General features: G+C 35.8%; 1 long non-coding RNA gene across 1 annotated transcript; it reads left to right on the forward strand.

Moving 5' to 3' along the window:
- The first annotated feature begins 1,138 nt into the window (after nt 1-1,138).
- LOC118811364 lies at nt 1,139-1,906 on the forward strand. The gene is made up of 2 exons (XR_005007477.1): nt 1,139-1,736; nt 1,876-1,906. It is a non-coding gene; the product is annotated as an uncharacterized LOC118811364 (long non-coding RNA).
- The last annotated feature ends 5,364 nt before the right edge of the window (nt 1,907-7,270 follow it).

The raw sequence follows: 7,270 nt of genomic DNA on the forward strand, positions 1-7,270 counted from the left end.
AACACCCTTTTCTTGCCTTTTATACGGTATGAACTGCTCTGCGTCTGATTCGTAATAAATTTGTACGATGTGGAAACAAGTGGAGATTTGAGCATAAATGATAAATCAGCTTCAGTGCATGAAACCAGCCGACCAGCACCTCATTTACATATCATTTACATGAAGCACACCCTAATTCATGCAGATGTTTCAGTAGCCAGCCAATAAAATGGCAGTGTTTGTCATGAAAGCTAATGGCCGTGCTCGTGGGTGGAGTTTGATGTCCAGCAGTGAGTGCCCTCCTCCCCTGCTGACCAAACTTAATAGTATTAAAATGAAAACAACTGGAAAAAAAAATGTGAAATAAAACTAAATACTCAGTGTTGTTAACATAGTAGAGTGATTGTTTAGTGTAATTAATTCCCTAAAATAAACGCTGTATTATTGCAGTGTATGACCGAAGCTGTGTTTGTGAGTCAGTAGTATGAAACAAAAGCACAGTGTAATGTGTCTTTAAATGGAACATGAAATAGTTGCAGCACTTGTTTATATCAATGTGCATGTAAAGTAAGTACATCCACTTTTGTCCTGGACTGTCATGCACACAAATTAGTATTATTGAAATTTTCTATTGTTGTTCTTATTTTTGCAATTACAGATTATGTTGATAATAGTTTTGGTTAATTAGCCACATATCCAGCATTTATGCCCAAATTTACATGCACTCCTACCGGCTATGAGTACAGATATGCCAAGATGAACGTGATGAATAACAAAACCGTCAGTGAATTTGTGTGCGCTCATCTTACGGTCAGATGTGACCATAAGCATCTTTAATGAACCAAAGTGAGAAAAGTGAAGCAACTGAATATATGGAGGTGATGGAAAGTTAATTAACAGATAATTAGCGGGATTAACACATAGGTGCTAGTAAGTTATCACGTTACTTCTTTATATGAAGAAAAATACTTATTAGTTAATTAACAATGTAATAAGCAGCAATTAGCACACAGATAATGAGTAAGTAAGCCACAAACTAACGACAAACAAACTTATCAACTAACAGTGTACTTAATTACTAATTGATAAGTGCTTAATCAATTACTAAGTAATAGCTAATGCTTAATGAAGAGTTAACTAATAACTAAATAATGGGAAACTAATAGTTGATTATTATATATTTAATGATGGATTAGCGACCCTTAATGTAAAGTGTTACCGATAAGTGTTCACATACTTTTTCTCACAACTGTAAACAGCAAAGCTGTGGTAAGTTAATGTGATCTACAGAGTTCTGCACTTCTACTGCATACTTTACCCAAATATAAGGACACGCATACACTATGCTATTTCTATCTCTAGGACTCATGAATGAAAAAAAAATATATTATTTATTATTTCTCCTGTCAGATAACTTGACCTACATTGATGATCCAAAAACCTGGATTGAAGCACTAAAATACTGTCGGGATCGTCGCAAGACTTTAGTGCACATCATAAACTCTACTGTGCAGGAATTCGTCATACAGATGCTGCAGAATGATATCTATCCAAATGGCGTGTGGATTGGGCTTGAGAGGAACATGCTCTTCCCATGTGCCCCATGGATGTGGACTGGTGGACCCTACGTGAACTATTCTGAATGGCATTCTAGCTTTCCAGTGGACCCCACCAGCCAATACTGTGGCAAACTGGTTAACAATGGAAGCAAATGGCTGGATTCTTATTGCAGTGAGGAGCTCCCTTTCATCTGTCAGGTCAGTTTGAGCTTAAACAGCTCTTTTTTTAATAAAAGACCATTTTTGTTCAGTCACATGACTAATGATTTATTTACATGACAGCAGTCTGTGATGAACAGTGTTCATAATGAAAATCACTCTTTATTGTTTCTAACAGGATTAGACCACTAGGAGGAGCTACTTCACAGGAAAAAGGGCTTTGGTGAAACATTGAATTAATGTTGGATCTTCATATTAAAGTGCTCAAGAATCCAACTGGAGTGCAGAAGTAGCTCTGCTGTCTGACAAACAGCTGTTATGAAATGTTTATTACACGCAATTACATCTTTATGTCAAATCTGCAGAAATCTAATACAGCTACAGACAGACTTTCACTTAAATATTCAGTCACTGAACATTTCTACAGAAATACAACACTAAACATTAATTAATCACTGATTGCTCAGTTTCCTATCAATTCATATCTTTCAGCTACTTTTTAAAGTTATAAACCTCTTTATTATTTAAGTTTGCAAAGTGGACATTGTTTTCTTTTTTAACATGTTTTAGTTTGTTTTATTCAAAGAATTATTCAATAATTCTTTAAATATATACTTTCAGGTTAAACTGTTTATTGTTATTTAATATATTTTTTTGTCTGCTATTGATCAGTGCTATGAATAGCCTGAGAAATCTTTGTAACATAATTAAACAGGGGTGTTGGGGATTGTGTGAAGGAGTATGTTATATGGTGATGGATCTACCTCCTAAAAAAAGGACACCTGTGGAATATATTAACATTAACAAAATGACCTAAATACATCAGTTACTGTTTGTGTAATTTTTGTACCTAAATCGCATACAGGGCTACTCAGCGTTAAATGCAGACAATTACCCAAATATCGTGTCTTCACAGTGAAACACGACAGTGGATACAGTGATTTTACAAACAGTCCACATTATCAGAAGAATATTCACAATTAGAAGAGATTCACAATTATGTTTAATTTCCAAATAGCTGAAACTTTTCCATAAAGTTTAAAGAATCTATGTGAATTTACTTTGTGTAATACTCTGGAAGGAATTCTAGTGAATTCTTTGTTTCTTGACTTCATACTTTTCTCCCATTTTATAACGTACATCAATTCCAGAGCAGTGGTTATCTTTGCCATCACATAAATATGTGGGGTGCCAGAGATCAGGGGGGGTCCTTGCTGGCCTTAAATGTTTGACTGAATACAACAATACAGTCCAATGCAAAAAGCTTGCAAAGCTCATCAATTTCGTCACAGCAATAGCAAGAAATTAACAGTTTGAGTCAAAGGTGCTGGACACAGCTGTTAGGTTGTCAGCTGCACTGCCTGTTAAGTTATTTCTGTTAAGTACGATGTCTTCATGTAAATTTAAATTATTCATCATTAATTTTTTATTGTTTAGCTGGAAAGTTCCTGTTTTGAGCTGTGCTGGTTCCATAAAGACAACAGCACATAAGCAATACATTGTCCAAATGCTCTGTGTCCAGCTATGGCATGAAAACCAGGTTAAAACCTTCTTTCTGCATATCTCAAAACACCACCGTGGTGAAAAAAAATGACAAGATTACAATCAGATTAACAAGAACACAGGTTGACATAAACCCAACCACCAATGCAACACTTCCTTATAAAGTATGCATCCACTCTTCACAAACACATTTACCCCAGTAAAGACGACATCAATTCAGATCAGACCGCTGAGAGATGTACCTACTAAAAGTTGAAGAAAACAGCATCAGCAAACTGAGAAACTCAAACCATCAACCATCCTAAGTTGCAGCATAGCCACAGTGGAAGCAGAAAATGTTTGTTTTTTCTTTTTTATATCTGACCCTTTGAAGTAAACAGTTTGCAGATCACTGCCAACAAAAACACAGCAACATCTGACGTTTTATTTGTGTTTCACTTTGGAAATTAACATCCTATACTCTGTGTAATTATCAGCTCTCTTTTATAGATTCTCCAGGCACATCTGGATATCTAGAGCTTCAAATGCAAAGTGCATTGACTGGAACGCTAGTTCAATGTGAGAAAAAAACCCTGAATCTTTCTGTCTTGAGGGAACGTTTTATGCTACACTTACAACTATACAAATTATTTATTAATTGAAAGTACAGTAACTTTTTCCTGGGCTTATAAGAATTCTCAGGTGTTCCCAATCCCAATCCTGGGGACTCCACACTATGTACAAGTGCTATTTTTTCCTCAACTAGTTTACCTGATTAAACTCCTTTGCTAATTTACAAGCTCCTTCTGTGCTGGCTGAGGTGTGTCAGAGTCAGGAAAATACAACACTGTGCAGAGTCAATTCTCAATTCATGAGTACTGATTATTCATCATGAGTTTCTAATGTTTGTGCCTCCTGAAAAAAAAGTGATGAGCCCTTTATTACACTTTATTACTGATTAAATACAGATTAATTATGAGTTCATAATGTTTTTGCCCCCTAAAGTAAAGCATTTGATTATTCTGACTTTATTACTGATGAACTGCCAACAAACTAGTTCCTTTGCCCTCATAGCAACATAAACAAATGATGAATACAGTGTGGATCAAATAAAAACTGGACATTGACAAAATTCATAGGAATTTAAAGAAAAATCATCAACTAATGACTTTGACACAATATATAGAACCCAGGTAGGTGAATATGTGTAGCAGACTAAAAATGAAGAGGAGCCAGTGCAACACATGCTGGTGCTACTGTTCTACAAACATCTGTAAAACTGCAATTTAACATCACATGTTGACTGACATAGTCCTGCTTTATTCATGATTTACACTTTACTTTGCCTGAACATTAACTGCATTATACATTTCAGAAAATCAACAATAACTTTGTTGTATAGTTAATATAATTTAACCTAAATACCATGTAGCTTATTTTAGTCTGTCCAGGGGTGGTGAACTCCAGTGCAGTGCAGTCTGGTGATTTTCTTGCTCAAATACACTTAATTCATCTCAGCAGTTAATTGGAGGTTAGTTGGTGTGTCAAGAGCAGTAAAATCTTCAGACTGTGCTGGATACAGAGCCTCCAGGATCACAGTTTGTTTCCCCTAGAGGGTCCAAAAGCCACTCTTAAGCTACGATACTGTCTGAAACCAGAGATGTTGAAACCTACACTATTAAAAATAAGGGGAGCATTAATGGTTCTTTGAGCAATGTCATAGAAGAACCATTTGCAGCTCCTGGTCTGATGAAGTTTAAGGTTGTGTTTTATTGATTCAGTAATAAGTTGATTTATTGATAAATGGGTATTAATCAGCGTTTTTGTAAATGATTAACTTTAAAGATTAATGCAATTGATTGGAGCAGGAGTGATGGATTTGGGCTGGAGCTCTGTACTACTTCACTAGTAGCGTAATACCCATGATAAACTATGTGGCCAAAATCTATATACCTTGTAACTGGCTCCATCAGGGACATGGTGTAAGTTACTAAATCTAAAACCCATAAAGCCCAACAGTGTTCTCTGTGAAGTGTCTCAGTGAGTGTCTGGAGGATGTTAAAAGCCGGACAGCCAACAATTTTCTACAACTGATTTTCTTATTATGAATTAGATGTCAGAGCAGTACAGGACAGTTCAATATTAATAGGACTCAAGTTCAAGGCCTCAGTGGATCATGTGTCATTTGTGTCTGCAGCGCTCTGCGCAGTTTACTGTTCAGTTCAGTCCACACTTTGAATTTCCACAGAAAGGTAGCTGCTTTGCATTTCATTTCCTTCACTCATAAAGTCTGGTTCTTATCCATATTTGCATAATTCTGTTCCTATTTATATGGAAAAATAGTTTCAACAAATATCATTGGCCTATATTAATACTGACAGCCTACAAGAAAGTGTGGAAGTGTTACACAAACTTGTATATCGTTGCTGTTGGAACAAAACCTCATATCTCCAAGATGGTAACTTTACAGTAGAAGGAAAATCATTCTTTACTTATAAAGCAAGGTAATGGAATAAGAATTTTTAGACCAAGTACTTTCGAAGCATTTCTATTAGTCCATTCATCACAAAATTCTAACACAATGCTAGTAACTGGAGTTTTTAAATTGTCCAAAAAATGTAATAATTGACAAAAATGGAGGTACAAGATTTTTGCGCAACAGGCACAATATTAATCTTTCAAGTGTTTGACAAAAAAAAATTAGGTTTTTGTTCATGAAATAGCAGTGCAATAACACCTCCTCCTTTGCTTTCTAATTTATTCTGTGTTTCACTGATCTGCTACAGTATTTCCAGTATTTTGGCATTGCCTTTGTCTCATAGAACAATAAGCTGAATAAACAAGGTGGGGTTTTTTCCTCAAATGATGATTTGCATAGTATTGTCTCTGTGTACAGTGAAAAGGAGGGGCAGATGGTTTGCATCCTTATAACTGTGTTCAGGGTGTAGTTTAATGAGAGTTAACATCACAAGGAGAAGAATATTATCATTGAAAGAATTCTGGAGATTCAAAAGTTCCTGTACACAAGAGGAGCGAATCACCGCAGAGATGATGTCAGGTAAGACAGTTTCAGACTGAAAATATCTGAACAATGAATTAGTCAAATGGGAGTCTAGTGACAGAGAAGCTTCCATTAATTATAGAATGTCTTGTCTTATTTTATTTAAGGATTGAGAGAAAAAGAAAATAATTGCTAAATAATTAAGGGCTGCTTTTGTAACACATTTGAAAGTGTTTCTGAGGCACAAAGACAGAAGACAAAACAATGAATGAAAATAGAACCATTATGAAAAAATAAAATGTCAAATTTGCAGCAGCCCAGATTGAACTCAAGTTTCCTGATCACATTTTCTAGATGTAGCATGTAAAGTGAGAAAAGCAGCGGTCCTAAAATGGAACCTTGTGGAGCTCCGAATGGTTCCGACTACCCTCTACCCTCAGTTTACAGCACTGTTGCTGACAGGTTTTGGTACTAGGCAGCACTGCAACATAACTGAGATTATGTTCTGTAGATGAACTGACATCTACCGTATTAGCCGTACCACTACACAATATAACATTTGTTCAGATAGGTTGCGCTTCTTCACACGTTTTTATACTTAGCATTCATAGTAGCTTGTGGAATGGAAGCTCTTGCCACTCCTATGTATTTCTGCAACGTTGGATGCTTAGCTCATTCCCACAGTTTGCATAACCAGCTCTACATAAGATTTCAGACTTTCACTACACTGATCTCACTTTTTTTTGCCACTAGCTGATGTTAGGGCTGGTGTTTCTTACCTAAAACATGTAACACATTGGCTAAATGCTTTGACTGATTCACACCACACTTTGTACACAGTTGCACATCTCTGCATGATTCTAAAGAAGAATTCTAAAGAAGGCCAATTTGCAATGTTTACAGTGGAACTGTGTGAGATAACTCATGTACACTCTGTCTGATTATCACCAAACTCTGTCATCATGAATCAAAACATGCTGAAAGTGTGGTAGACTGCTTTATAACACAAATAGCTACAAATCATGAATGCTTTCTTCAGTTATTACGATTGTTTCAATTATTCCATTTTATTATAGTTATTCTACATTTG

The sequence above is a fragment of the Colossoma macropomum genome, unplaced genomic scaffold, assembly GCF_904425465.1.
Source record: "Colossoma macropomum unplaced genomic scaffold, Colossoma_macropomum, whole genome shotgun sequence".
Classification (NCBI taxonomy): domain Eukaryota; kingdom Metazoa; phylum Chordata; class Actinopteri; order Characiformes; family Serrasalmidae; genus Colossoma; species Colossoma macropomum.